At 37.9% G+C, this 15,000-nt stretch overlaps 1 protein-coding gene and 3 non-coding genes across 7 annotated transcripts in view; 1 reads left to right on the top strand and 3 right to left on the bottom strand.

Moving 5' to 3' along the window:
• Positions 1–15,000, top strand: part of plekhg2 (pleckstrin homology domain containing, family G (with RhoGef domain) member 2) — a 104,940-nt gene that overhangs the window by 13,214 nt on the left and 76,726 nt on the right. The gene's annotated exons all lie outside the window — the stretch shown is intronic.
• On the bottom strand, positions 2,662–2,748 carry trnar-ucu (transfer RNA arginine (anticodon UCU)). The gene is given in 2 exon segments: positions 2,662–2,697; positions 2,712–2,748. It is a non-coding gene; the product is annotated as a tRNA-Arg (tRNA).
• trnar-ucu (transfer RNA arginine (anticodon UCU)) lies at positions 4,429–4,516 on the bottom strand. Its single transcript is given in 2 exon segments — positions 4,429–4,464; positions 4,480–4,516. It is a non-coding gene; the product is annotated as a tRNA-Arg (tRNA).
• trnar-ucu (transfer RNA arginine (anticodon UCU)) lies at positions 11,658–11,744 on the bottom strand. The gene is given in 2 exon segments: positions 11,658–11,693; positions 11,708–11,744. It is a non-coding gene; the product is annotated as a tRNA-Arg (tRNA).

Consider the following 15,000-nt stretch of genomic DNA (forward strand, 5'->3'; position numbering starts at 1 on the left):
CTTTGTTGAACATCCATCTCACTAATAACAGAACAAACACACAACAGAGTCTGAACTGGACTGAACTGGGTGAAGCTGCCTCCTGACTGATCTGTTGTGTGTGTGTCTGTGTGTGTGTTGGTGTGTTGAGGTTGTTTCAGGTCGCTGTAAACAAGCAGGAAAGTTAGAAAGACCAAAGTAGAAACGTGTTTTATTTTGTTTAAGGACGAATCTGATTTATGTGCATTTTGGTTCCACCTCCTTTGGTCATTTTGTGTCACTTTGTGGTTGTTTGTGTCTCTTTGTGGTCATTTTGTGTGTTTTTGTGGTTGTTTGCATCTCTTTGTGGTCATTTTGTGTGTTTTTGTGGTCATTTTGTGCAACTTTGTGGTCATTTTGTGTCTCTTTATGGTCATTTTGTGCTTCGTTTTGGTCATTTTGTGTGTTTGTAGTCATCTTGTGTTTAGTTTTGGTCTCGTTGTGCGACTTTGTGGTCATTTTGTGTCTTTGTGGTCATTTTGCATCTCTTTGTGGTGATTTTGCGTTTGGTTTCAATCTTATTGTGCAACTCTGTGGTCATTTTGTATTTCTTTGTGAGCATTTTGTGTTTAGTTTTGGCCTTGTTTTCAGCTTTGTGGTCATTTTGCATCTCTTTGTGGTGATTTTGTGTTTGATTTCGGTCATTGTGCTCCTCTTTTTGGCTGTTTTGCATCTCTTTTATCTGATTTTGTGTTCGGTTTTAGGCATTTTGTGCATCCTTGTCATCATTTTGCTTCTCTTTGTCGTAGGTTTGTGTTTGGTTTTGGTTTTGTGTGACTTTGTGGTCGTTTTGCTTCACTTTTTGGCTGTTTTGCATCTCTTTGTGATGTTTTTGTCTTGGTTTTGGTCTTTTTGTGTCTCTTTGTGGTCATTTTATGTTTGGTTTTGATCATTTTGTGTGATTTTTTTTGGCTGTTTTCCATCTCTTTGTTATGATTTTGTGTGAGTTTTGATCTTTTTGTATGACTGTGGTGATTTTCCATTTGGTTTTGGTCATTTTGTGACTTTGTGGTGATTTTGTATTTGTTTTGGTCTTTTTGTGCAACTTTGTGGTCATTTTGCTTCTTGTAGTTTTGCGTTTGGTTTTGGCCATTTTTTCCTCTTTTTGGTTGTTTTGCATCTCTTTCATCTGATTTTGTGTTTGTTTTTGGTCTTTTTGTGTGATTTTGTGGTCATTTAGCATCTCTGGGTAATGAGTTTGTGTTTGGTTTCTGGCATGTTGAGCAACTTTGTGGTCGTTTTGCTTCTTTTTGTCATAGTTAAGTGTTTGGTTTTGGGCATTTTGAGCAACTTTGTGATCATTTCATGTGTAATTTTGGTTTGTTTAGTCCTTTTGTGTCTTTTTACACTTTGCTTTTGTGTTAGGTTGTTTATGTGACTGTTGTGTGTTTCTTTGTGGTCATTTTGCATCTCTTAAATTAAATACAAACATGTTTTATTTTTGTTTAGGGATGAATGTCATTCGTTCATTGTGTTTCTTCAGTGACATAAAGTAACAACTACAGAATCTGAGCTAAGTCTGGCAGAAGGTTAGTTAGTTTATCTGGGCTTTTATTGACACTTATCTAAAAAAATAAGATGATTATTGAGTCTAAAAGAGTTATTGGTGATTTGAAAGTGTTGGTTTTATGTGTTAAGCCTCAGATTTGACAGTTTTGGGTCATAAAAACACTGAAAACCTGATCAGAGTGCAAATTAATTCTCATAAAAACTTGGATTTTTGACAGAACTTTAGCTTGTAGGGACCAATAAGAAGCAGAGCTGTGAGGCAAAGGATGAAGGGATGAGAGGAAGGAGGACTGAGAGAAAGTTTGTCAGAATAATAAACATGAGAGAGTTTGTTTGGAGAGGCCTCTTCCTCCTCTTTCACACCTCCTCCTCCCCTCCGTCCATCCAAACAAACTCTTCTATTCTTGTTACTTTTCCCCAAACCCAGAGGTGGTAAAACCACAAGAAAACTTCAGAAAACTTTCTGATCTCGTTAAACTCTGGAGTCACTTTTATGAAGAGAAAGGTTTAAGTTTAACAGACATCTAGGATTCATTTAATATGTTTGTCAGCAGGAGAGACTTTAAAACTGAGTCTTCTTTCCAGTCAGTTACTCAGAAAAACGCATCAGTGGCGCCATGAATTTAAACACGGAGCTTCTTCTTCAGTGTTTAAATGTTAGTTTTCCTCTGTAAAGTCGACTCCGGTGGGACTCAAACCCACAACCTTTAAAGCTCATCAGGTTTCTACTAGACGTCCAACGCGTTGTCCATTGTGCCACAGAGTCTCTTCTTCCACTTCTTCATCATCTTCTTCTTTTTCTTCTTCGTCATCTTCTTTGTCTTTATCTTCTTTGTTTTCTTTGCCGTCTTCTTTGTTCGTCTTCTTGTTTGGGATTGTTTTCTTCTTTTTCTTCTTTGTCTTCTTCAATGTCATCTTCTTCTTTGTCTTTTTCTTCTTCTTCATCTTCTTTCCAGTCAGTTACTCAGAAAAACACTCCACTGGCACCATGAATTTAAAGGATAATACGAAAATTATTCATTGTGGCTTCTGATGTTTAATAAATTTAATGCTGCACAGTGTGAGAAATTAATTTTGTTCATGTAAAGTTTTAGCAGCACAGAAGCAGGTTTCTGTTACTACAAACACTAAAGTCGACTCTGGTGGGACTCGAACCCACAACCTTTGAATCACTTCCTGTTACCTAGAAGTCCAACGCGCTGTCCGTTGCGCCACAGAGCCTCACACAAACCCTACAGGCTGAAAGAGAAGCAAAATGAACACAAACAGATGCTGACTCATTGCAGAGATAAAAAAAAAACACTTTTTAGGCACACAAAAAACTGTTAAATGCAAGACAGCTGCAAAAAACGACAGAAAATACCCACAAGGAGACACAAACCAATAAAAGATAATGAATACAAAGACACATGATATGGCTTTAACTGACCTGTGTTTAATCAGCTGCAGAGATTTACATGTTTCAGTTCAGTTTGTCAGTAATTTAGTCATGTGTTGAATTATTTCTGTCTCTGCATTTATTAGTATTTAAATGTCAGTTTTCCTCTATAAAGCAACTCTGGTGGGACTCAAACCCACAACCTTTGCAGCTTCTCAGGTTTCTACTAGAAGTCAGACGGGCTTTCCATTGTGCCAGAGTCTTTTCTTCTTCTTTTCCTTCATTTTCTTCTTCTTCTTGTTCTTCATCTTCTTCCTCTTTATCTTCTTCATCATCTTTTCTTTGTTTTCTTCATCTTCTTCGTCTTCATTTTCTTCATCTTTGTCTTCCTGTTCTGCTTCTACTTTGTCTTCTTCTTCTTTATTGTCATCTTCTTCTTCTCTTCATGCTCTTCTTCGTCATTTTCTTCTTCGTCTACTTCTTCATTTTCTTCTTCTTCGTCTACTTCTTCATTTTCTTCTTCGTCTTCGTCTTCCTGTTCTTCTTCTTCGTCTTTTTTGTCTTTGTTTTCATAAATCGTCTTTGTCTTGTTCTTCTTCTTTGTCTTCTTCATCTTCCAGTTCTTTGTCTTCTTCATCTTCGTAGTTGTCTTCTTTGTCTCCTTCGACTACTTCTTCATCTTCGCCTTCTTGGTCGTCTTCTTTTTCTTTTCTTCCTCTTCTCCTTCTCTTTTTCCTTCTTCTTCTTTAGACTAAAATGTGTTCACAGAAAGCTTCCAACTACTGCTCTGTGTGTGTGTGTGTGTGCGTGCGTGTGTGTGTGTGTGCGTGCGTGTGTGTGCGTGTGTGTGTGTGTGCGTGTGTGCGTGTGTGTGTGTGTGTGAGTAATGAACATGTACCGCATGTATCTGTTCATTTCTGTGTGTGTGTGTTGTTTATGTTGTTTACTGTGTTGCTCTGAGGTCGGAAACACTGCGGTATACATCTGTCGCCTGAACACACACACACACACACGCACACGCACACACACGCACACACACACACGCACACACTGGGTCCTCCGTCTGACCTCAGAAGATGCTAAATTGTCGGACTAATTATTATAAACGACAAACACTGGTCGCCGTAGAAACGATGCTCCCACATCCCATAATTACGCTGTGTGGCTCCGTATTAAAACCGGCTCCAGATAGTTGGGATGTTTGGGCTGCGTTTGATTCCTGACAGAGGCTCCTTGGGTTTTTAAGAAGTCAAACACAGATGAAGTATAAATGTGGAATCGAACCGACGACCTCCTGAAACCACCGCTAGCTGTCTGTAGCATAAAGGCTACTCTGGTGGGAATCGAACCCACAACTTCCTCAAACCACTGCTAACTGTCTGTAGCATAAAGGCTACTCTGGTGGGAATCAAACCCACAACTTCCTCAAACCAATGCTAACTGTCTGTAGCATAAAGGCTAGTGTGGTGGGAATCAAACTCACAGCGTCCTGAAACCACCTCTAGCTGTCTGTAGCATAAGGCTGCCTCTGGTGGGAATCAAACCCACAACCTTTGAATCTCTTCACTGAAAACTAGAAGTCCAATGCGCTGTCCATTGCGCCACAGAGCTTGAAGCTCAGCTGATTATTTTAGCCTGAAATTCCTGTCTCAAACGGAACTTTCACACTTTTATCAGCGATCACAAGCAGAGTAGTTCAAAGGAAAATTTGAACCAACAACTTTTATCTTTCTGTTTGAGAATTTTTCATTAGAGCAGTTTTTGATTGGACTAAAACCGACAAAGATTCCTTCTCCTGTATTTGATTGTATGTGTTATATTTAGTGAATCTCAAGTAATCCTGGGCTAGTTATTAGCATTGGAATGCTAGTGACTTCGTCTTCATCTTCTTTGTCTTCTTCATCTTCATAATCTTCTTCTTCTTCTTCACAATACAGTATAATACAGATTCCAGTGACTAACTTCAAAATGCTAGTTGCTAGTCTAGGGATTTCAGTGACTAGCTTTAAAATGCTAGTGACTACCCTAGGAATTTAAGTAATTAGCCAAAAAATGCTAGTGACCAGCCCAGAGATGCTAGGCACAAGCCACGGAATGCGTTTTGTTAGCCTAGGGCTGAAGTGTCTAGCTTAGAAATGCTAGTAATTAGCTCGTAATTTGCTCAGGATAGTGACTAGACTACAGATGCTAGAGACTAGCTTAGGGATGACAGTTGCTAGCCTGGTAATGCCAGTAATTAGCTTGTGGTTGCTAGTGATTAGCCTAAATGCTGCAAGTACAAGGCGCAATCCTAGAATTCCTAGTCATATACCTCGCGATGTTAGCTGCTAGCTTGGGAATTCCAGTATGTAGCTGTTAGTGTTTAGCTTAGAAATGCTAGTAATTAGCTCGGAAATTTTCTTATGATAGTGACTAGACCAAATATCCTAGAGACTAGCCTAGGGATGACAATTGCTAGCCTGGTACTGCTAGTTGTTAGCTAATGGTTGCTAGTAGTTAGCCAAGAAATGCTGTCGTCAAGCCTGGGAGTACTGAGAGCAATCCTAGAAATGCTAGTCATGAACCTAGCGATGTTAGCTGCTAACCTGGGAATCCCAGTATCCAGTGACTAGACTATAGATGCTAGAGACTAGCCAAGGGATGACAATTGCTAGCCCGATAATGCAAGTAATTAGCTTATGGTTGCTTGTGATTAGCCTAGAAATGTTGGGAGTACAAGGAGCAATCCTAGAAATGCAAGTCATGAACATAGCGATGTTAGCTGCTAGCTTGGGAATTCCATTATGTAGCTGTTAGTGGCTAGCCAAGAAATTGTTTGAGTTAGGGTCTTAACTGACGTCATTGTTGAGTAGAAACAAAGATCTGATGCGTTCATCGTGTTTGTGGGTTCAACCAAGTGTGTGTGGTTCAGGTGTGTGTGGTTCGGATGTGTGGTTCAGGTGTGTGTGGTTCAGGTGTGTGGTTCGGGTGTGTAGTTCAGGTGTGTGGTTCGGGTGTGTGTGGTTCGTGTGTGTGGTTCGGGTGTGCGTGGTTCAGGTGTGTGTGGTTCAGGTGTGTAGTTCAGGTGTGTGGTTCAGGTGTGTAGTTCAGGTGTGTGTGGTTCAGGTGTGTGTAGTTCAGGTGTGTGGTTCAGGTGTGTAGTTCAGGTGTGTGTGGTTCAGGTGTGTGGTTCAGGTGTGTGTGGTTCAGGTGTGTAGTTCAGGTGTGTGTGGTTCAGGTGTGTAGTTCAGGTGTATGTGGTTCAGGTGTGTGGTTCAGGTGTGTGTGGTTCAGGTGTGTAGTTCAGGTGTGTAGTTCAGGTGTGTGAATCATCCCATAAACTCTGTGATTTTGTGTCTTTCTCGGTGTTATTAGTCTCACAAAGACTCGGAGGGAAATTCCAGCGTTTTCCAGTCCGATGACACTTTCATGGAGTCTGGATGGTTCCTCTGAGAGAACTCTGCTTCCCATAATGCAACGCTGAACAATAGAGCAGCACAAATAGAACACAGCGCTGGTCTAATTTTGATAGATTCTGTTCTTTCTACGCCACTGAAGCTTCACTAAAAGCTTCTTTGGGCTCTTTTGTTTCATCACATCTGGAATAAAGTCGCTCAGACTCGGACTTTACGTTTCCCAGCAGAGACGTTTCACAACAATGTTTTTACATCATTTCTGTTGCACAAGCTGCTATTTTCTATTGTGCTGATTCTCTTGCAGGTTTCTGAGTCATTAAGATCCATTTTAAACACGAACGTTTCAACCTAATTATAGAAAATCGCATTATGGTGAAAAACAAAACAAAGTCAGGGTTTTATAGATGTTAAAGGGGCAGAAATAAGTCAGTTTTCTCACCGTATGAAGCCAAATATTAAGGAAAAGAGGCCGATAGACTGGAAAACTAAACAAAATCTGCAAAAAGAGTAATGTTTAAATACAGTAAATGCAATTTTATGGTCACACCTGTAGATATATTTTCAAAACACAGATTTTTGACATCATTTATAGCTTTGGACTGTTTTCTTTAAAGTCAACATATAAATTATTGCTTTTATTCCATTCATTTATCCGAAATTATCTGTAATTTAGCAAAAAAGAAGTGCACTAAATGCACTAAAGCAACCACAAAGAGACAAAAAGAGACACAAAATGACCACAAAGAGAGACAGAACAACCACAAACACACAAATCAACCACAAAGACACAAAATGACAACAAAAGACACAAAATGACCACAAAATGAGACAAAATGACCACAGACACACAAAACCACCACAAACTGACTAATATAGTAAATAATTGACGTTAGCTGCAGACTCATTGTGTTATTGATCAATATTAGTTCACGTTGTTCTTTTTATATTCTTAGTCTAAAAAGTTAAAAACATCACTAGAAACACGTCTGTAGAACAGAGCTGCTGTCAGAGAGGATCATGGGAAATGTAGTTGCTGTGTAGAAACACTGAGGAGCAGTGAAATGAATACTTTTTAATAAGTTTATACAGTTTCTGAGCACTAATGTAGTTCGTCTGGTGCAGATTTTACAGTTTATTTAGTGAATTTTGTATTTTATCTCATGAACGTCTAAATTTTTAACCCTTTAATGACCTTAATGCGTCATAATAACAACATACTGTAGAAATAAACTTTAGACTGTCGGATTCCTGAAAACACACAACCGAGGTCCGGTTTACCCTCACCAACCGTCATCAGTGTGTGTGTTACAGTGTGTGTGTGTTACAGTGTGTGTGTGTTACAGTGTGTGTGTGTGTGTGAGAGACGCCACTGTCACAAAGGAAACAGCAGGGCAGCATTATTGTGTGTTTGTGTGTAGTTATTGTCTGAGACCACACACAGTGTGTCCTACATATTGAGTCCGTGCGTTCATGAAACTGGACCGACACACAAATAAACTGTCACACAGAGGCGACAACACGTGTGATTTTGTGTTTAGGTTTCGATGTGACATTCAGTCGTTCAAACCCAGAACACACTGAAGTATAAAGGAGTCAGTTAGTGGACATTTCATCTCATTCTGCTCGTTGTTTGTCTCTGTAGATGTTTTATAGCGATTTGTGGTTGTTTTGTGTCTCTTTGTGGTTATTTTGTGTCTCTGTGGTTGTTTTCTGTCTCTTTGTGGTTGTTTTGTGTCCCTTTGTGGTAGTTTTGTGTCTCTTTTTTGTAATTTTTTCTCTTTTGGTCATTTTCTGTCTCTTTGTAGTCGTTTTTTTGCTTCTTTGTGGTCATTTTTTGCCTCTGTGGTTGTTTTGTGTCTCGTTGTGGTCATTTTGTGTCTCTGTTGCAATTTTCTGTCTCTTTGTGGTAATTTTTTGTCTCTCTATGGTCATTTTTTGCTTCTTTGTGGTCATTTTTTGCCTCTGCTTTTGTTTTGTGTGTCTTTGTGGTTGTTTTGTGTCTCCTTGTGGTCATTTTATGTCTCTTTATGGTCATTTTGTGTCTCTTTATGGTCATTTTGTGTCTCTTTATGGTCATTTTGTGTCTCTTTATGGTCATTTTTTGTCTCTCTATGGTCATTTTTTGCTTCTTTGTGGTTATTTATTTTCACTTTGTGGTAATTTTTTGCTTCTTTGTGGTCATTTTTTGCCTCTGCATTTGTTTTGTGTGTCTTTGTGGTTGTTTTGTGTCTCCTTGTGGTCATTTTATGTCTCTTTATGGTCATTTTGTGTCTGTTTATGGTCATTTTTTGTCTCTGTGGTCTTCTTGTAGATGGTTTGCGTCTCTGGGGTCATTTTCATCCGATTATTCTCACTTTGCGTATCATTTTGGTCGTTGTTTGTCTTTATTGTCGTTCCTTGTCGTCAATTTGTGTTAGATTTGTGTCGATTTGCATGTTGTGACCATTTTCAGTCTTTTAAATGAAGCTTTAGCACCAAATTTCCACATAGATCTGAGTGAATCTAAACATTTAAAGTTTTCCTGCTGTTAAAACAGTTTTGTGTCTTTGTGTGAAACGTTAAATTCATGGAGAAGATAAAAACCCTGCAGGCGCCTCACAGTCGCTGCTCTTCACTACTGGAAGTTTACGTCCACTGTCACTGTTTGTTTAACCTCAGAGTGTGTGTCTGTGTGTGTGTAGCTGCCGTGACTGTGTTAATAAATGGGCACGACTCGGTGTGTGTGCTTCCATCTTCCACACAATAGGAGTGTGTGTCTGTGGGTCAGCGAGGCCTCACACATTGTTAACGTGACACAAACAGCTGCCATTGTGTGTGTGTGTGTGTGTGTGTGTGTGTGTGTGTGTGTGTGTGTGTTCGTACTATTAATAACCTGAAAACACTAAACACACATCTTCTAGACATTTTTACTCCCTCTGGACTCTGAGAATTCTAAATAATTATAAATATAGAAGTTATTTCTGCTTCTTGGGACTTTTTAGTCGTTGTGTTACGTTTGTTTCATCACCCTGATCAACACAACATCAACACAACAGACAAAACACACAACACAACAGCGTTTAAGGTCTAGTTTGTTCTTGTTTTGGGTCATTTTTTTCGGTAGTTTAGCAACAGTTTGCTAAATTTTTTCATCATTTTGCATCTCGTAGTTGTTTTGCCTCTTTGTCGTCTTTTGTGTTGTTTTGTGGTCACACTATGTCTCTCCACATTGCTTTTTTTGCGATTTGTGGTAATTTTGTGTCCCTTAGTGGTTATTATGTGTGTCTTTGCGGTCATTTTGTGTCTCTTTGTCGTTGTTTTGTGTCTCTTTGTGGTTGTTTTGTGTCTCTGTGGTTTTGTGTCTCTTTGTAGTAGATTTGTGTTTCCTTGTGGTTGTTTTGTGTCTCTTTGTGATAATTTTATGTCTCTTTGTTGTCATTTTGTGTCTCTTTGAGGTTTGTTTGCATTGCTTTGTTGTACTTTTGTGTCCCTTGAAGGTTGTTTTTCACCATTTTTACATTATTTTGTGGTCATTTTTCATCTCTTTCAGGTGGTTTTGTGTAATTATTTGGTAGTTTAGCAGAAGTTTCGCATCTCACTGTAGCTGTTCTACATCTTTGTGGCCATTTGTGTTGGTTTGTGGTCATTTTGTGCATCTTTGTTTTGTTTTTTTGCATCTTTTTGTCGTCCCTGTGGACCTCCCTCTTTGTCGAAGTATGTCTCTGAGGTTAGTTTATGTTGCTGTGTGGTTGTTTTGTGTCTCTTTGTGGTTGTTTTAGATCATTGTGTGTCTCTCTGAGGTCATTTTGTGTTGTTTTGTGTTACTTTTGCATTTCATTCGTGTCTCTTTACACCTGCTTTCTATCTCTTTGTGGTTCATGTGTGTCTTTGTAGTTATTTTGCGCCCCTTTTGTTGTCACTGTGAATTTCTCTCATTGCAGATTTGTGTCTCTTTGTGATTGCTTTGGTCTTTTTGTGGTCATTTTGTTCCTTTTTGTGGTGATTTTGTGTGTTTTTGGGAGTAGTTTGTGGTCCTTTATGGCCATTTTGTGTCTCTTTGTAGTAATTTGGATCTTTCTGTGGTCATTTAGTTCATTTTTGCGTTTTTTTTGTGGTTCTTTCTGGTAGTTTTGTGTCTTGGTTTTCACTTGTTTTGCGTCTCTTTGTAGTTGCTGCTGTAGTTCTGCATCTTCTGGTCCCTTTGCGTTGTTTTTTCATGGTTTTATTCATTGTAGCTTGTAAATTTCCTTCAAATCTGCATCGTTTCATCTGAGATATTCACTTTATTTGACAGATTTTTTATTGTTCACATGATCTAAAGGCCTCAGCAGCACCAACGCTGGTCTTATAGGTTTTCTTTTTTTGTTTTTTTCTTATAGGTTTTCTTTTACAAGTTTCATGTGCAGAAACTCTGGCTGTCTGTTCTACCAGCCTCGGTCCACCGGGACGTCTGGCTCCAGACCAAACATGTTTTCTGTCATTTAAGAACATTTTAAATATAATATCCGTCCTCTGTGGACTGAAACAGAGAAAAAAAGCCAAACATGGAACAGTTTAGTTGTTTATCCTCCAGATTAGATGCATATTTCCTGCAGCTTCATGTCAAACGTTGGAACAAAGCAGAATATTAGATTAGTGAAGCCGATGTCAACATGGATCCATAGAACAACGTAAACAGAAGATGGAGCTTCGGTTCCCCTGATCGACTCTGACTAATCATTCAGATTATTCCCAGAATCACTAATTACTGCAATCAATCTCTCTTTTCTGTGTTTTACTTTTCCGTCCTGCAGCTTTGAGCCCAAACACAATAAACAGCGAAGAAACGTGACGTCAGCGGTTGGTTCGGTTGTTCAGACTGAAGGTTTGGATTCACTGATTTCAACAACCTGTCAGTTAAAATAATCTATAGTTTGACAAAAAAAATGTTCTATTGTTCCCACATTTTTGAAATACACAAAAACAGATCAATGAAATTACAAAAATAGGCTTTGAATGTGCATGTCTGATGTAAAATAACATTAAAACTTGTCCAAAATGACTAAAAATGTATCTAAAATAACCAACATTTTTTCCAAAGTCATATAAAATTGTTCAAAATTGACTGAAAAGTTGTCAAAAGTAACAAAAAATGTCCAAATTGACTCCAAACTTCTCCAATAGCTTGACTTGAACTTGAAAAGTTTCCAAAATTACTTGAAACTAGTTCAAAATGGCTAAAATTTAGTTTAAAATGATGACGGAATAGACAATAGATGTTTCACCATGCTGAATGTATCTCCAACTACCTTCTGCTCTGTTCACTGTTTCTGAGCCGAGCTGCACTTCTTTCATTCATCCAGGAGGTCTGGTTTTCCTCTTAGATCGCAGCTAAATATCGACTCTGGTGGGACTCGAACCCACAACCTTTGAATCACTTCCTGACATCTAGAAGTCCAATGCGCTGTCCGTTGCGCCACAGAGCCTCATGAGTCCTGAGGACCAGAAACGACCAGAGAAGCTGCTGATTTTTAGTTTTTACAGGCTCTGGTGCAGAGTGTTGTGTAGATTACAGAGATTTACCTGAAATATCACAGATTTAAGCTCAGATTTGGTTGATTTTCCAACAGAACTGCACTCAGGGCACGTTCAAGAACTGTCTGAAAGTTGAAAATAGGTTCTATTTCCCGTTTTTGCAGCTTCTAACTTATGAATGGTGAAACTTTTTACATTTTTTAGAGGTTCGGTGAATGTTTAATTTTTTTAAAAACCACAACAATTCTTTCTGTTTGTAGTTTCTGGCTGACACATGGGGTGATTTTTGTAATTCTTAAACTAGAAAACAAGTTTTTTTGAATGGTATGGTGTGAAATCAAAGCTTGTGCAGTAAAATTCACATGATCAGGGATGTTTTTGTTGAGCAGCAAAGACAAAGAAACGGGACTTCCATGATGAAGCAGTTTAAAGAGCTGCTATTAGAGGGAAAGTGAAGTGTGAAATGAGCCTGATAATTGCATTGATTAATCTGTTCCTGCATTAAATTAAAGCTTCGTTTCACTGGAACCAACAGCCTCTCTGACTTTCCAACCACAAACCTTTGCACACTAATCCTCTTCTAAACACAGCAACCACAGCAGTACATTTTAGCTTCATGAAGGCTTTTTCTGCTTCTGAACGGAGCTGCAACCATTCATCAGTCGTCTGCTATTAAAGTTACTCTCCAACTACTTTCACTAAATATTCATCAGTTTGAGTAAATAGTTTAAGAACCAGGACAATAGAATATTTGTCTTGCTGATGAAGGAATTCTATTGTTGATTCTGGCTTTAATTACTTATGCCAGCTGGTCGGAGGTCATTAAGCACCACAGAAGTCTCTGTCATGGTGCCCCTTTACTACTAATATACAGCAAGCAACAGAAAATGGAGAAAAGGAGTTATATCAGTTTTATAGGGGAGTTAGGAGGGAGAAATGGGGGAGATATGGGGGAGATATAGGGGAGATATGGGGGAGATATGGGGGGGTTTTATCCTGAAGTTTAAACAACATAAATCTAACCTCTGAGGTGCATTCTGGGAGCTGATCTAGTTTCTGTTCAGAGGTGAAACCATCAGTAGGACGATGTTTGACGTCTGTGTTTTATTTAATGCTGCTGGTGGCTGGTCGTCACGGCAACGAGATGCAGCATCAATCACACAGTCACACGCACACACGCACACACGCACACACGCACACACACACACACACACACACAGACAGTGTCGGTTCGCGTGTCACCGAAGTGTGTTTGAGGCACAAACACCTGGAAATACTTCAGCAGGTGATGATGAGGCTGAACACACACACGCTGACAGACGTGTGTGTGTGTGTGTGTGTGTGTGTGTGTGTGTGTGTGTGTGTGTGTCTGTGTGTGTGTGTGTGTGTGTGTGTGTACAATCTCTCTTTGGGGATCTGACTTCATTTAGTTTAGTAAAACTTCGTCTAATAACATAAATCGCTAAGTTTTAAGGTGAAAATTTAAACTCCTGGATATGTACATAAAAAGTCAGATTTCCTGGGGGACAGATTTTATGTAAATAGAAATTAAAAAAATAAAATAAAATTAGGAAAATCTGGCAGCAAGAATCCCAGAAAAACAACAGAAATTAAATAAACTGTAAAAACTGTGAAAGTAATGTACATTTTAAATGTGTGTGTTTTTGTTTTACATATAATAAAAGAGCACATTTTCATTTGTAATTAAATTTATTCTTTGGCATTATTTACAGTTTTTTAAACATGTAAATTATTATATTTTTAAAAAATATGTTAATGTATTTTTTTAAACCTGGAAGATAGTAAAATATTAAAAATATTTACACTTTTTAATTTCTTCAGACACTTCATTTTTCCTTTAAATAATGACAAAATTTTTGTTCATTCAAATACAGTAAAATAATACAACTAATAAAAAACAAATGATCATTTATCAAAATACACATTTTTAATGTGGACATTATTTACATTTTTTGACAGATAACATTTAAATTAATACTTTCAAAAAAAATGTATATTATTTTTTAGACCTGGAAAATAATAAAACAAAGCAATAATGTAAATTAACAGTTTAAAAAAACATTTCCAATTTTTAAAAAATTCTTTACATACTTTATTTTTCTTTCCAATAATGGCTGTAATTATTATTTTTTTTGTCTTTTCAATACAGTAAAAATAATATAAAAAAATAGTAGAAGTAATTATTAATCACAAAAATTTAGATTTTAATACTTTAAAAAATGTTTTGTTTGTTGTTTTTTTTAATACCTGGAAGGTCATAAAACAAGGCAAGAATGTAAATTACCAGTTTAAATTTAATTAAATTTTTACATTCCTCACTACTCAATTTTTCTTTCCAATAATGGCTGTAAAATTACAATTTGAATACAGTAAAAATTATATAAATAATAAAAGAACAAATGATCATTCATTATAAAAATACAAATTTTAAATGTGGATATTATTGCATATACAGTTTGGGCTTGTTTATTTTCCCTTTTTTGACAGGTAACATGTAAATTAATGTTTTTTTTCTTTGTTTTTATTCGATATTATCTAATAATTGACCATAACAGGAAAACAGTTAAAACATTCCTTTTTTACAGTGTCATTCACTCCATTTTGTCCATGTTTTTGGTTCAGACGGTGGTTTTTAACGGTAGAAACAACAGCTGAGGCAGATTTTTGTGGTTCAGATCTTCAGAACTTCAGCAGAACCTGAAACCGCCTCGTACAAAATGTTTTCATTTTATTAGTTACACTTGTCTGTGAATTCACCAGTCCCTGAAGGACGCTCTGGACTCCTGGTGACTCTGATCTAGTTCACCATAGATCTGGACTCCTGGTTACTCTGATCTAGTTCACCATAGATCTGGACTCCTGGTTACTCTGATCTAGTTCACCATAGATCTGGACTCCTGGTGACTCTGATCTAGTTCACCATAGATCTGGACTCCTGGTGGCTCTGATCTAGTTCACCATAGATCTGGACTCCTGGTTACTCTGATCTAGTTCACCATAGATCTGGACTCCTGGTGGCTCTGATCTAGTTCACCATAGATCTGGACTCCTGGTTACTCTGATCTAGTTCACCATAGATCTGGACTCCTGGTGACTCTGATCTAGTTCACCATAGATCTGGACTCCTGGTGGCTCTGATCTAGTTCACCATAGATCTGGACTCCTGGTGACTCTGATCTAGTTCAC

This window comes from Amphiprion ocellaris, chromosome 7 (assembly GCF_022539595.1).
Source record: "Amphiprion ocellaris isolate individual 3 ecotype Okinawa chromosome 7, ASM2253959v1, whole genome shotgun sequence".
Lineage (NCBI taxonomy): Eukaryota > Metazoa > Chordata > Actinopteri > Pomacentridae > Amphiprion > Amphiprion ocellaris.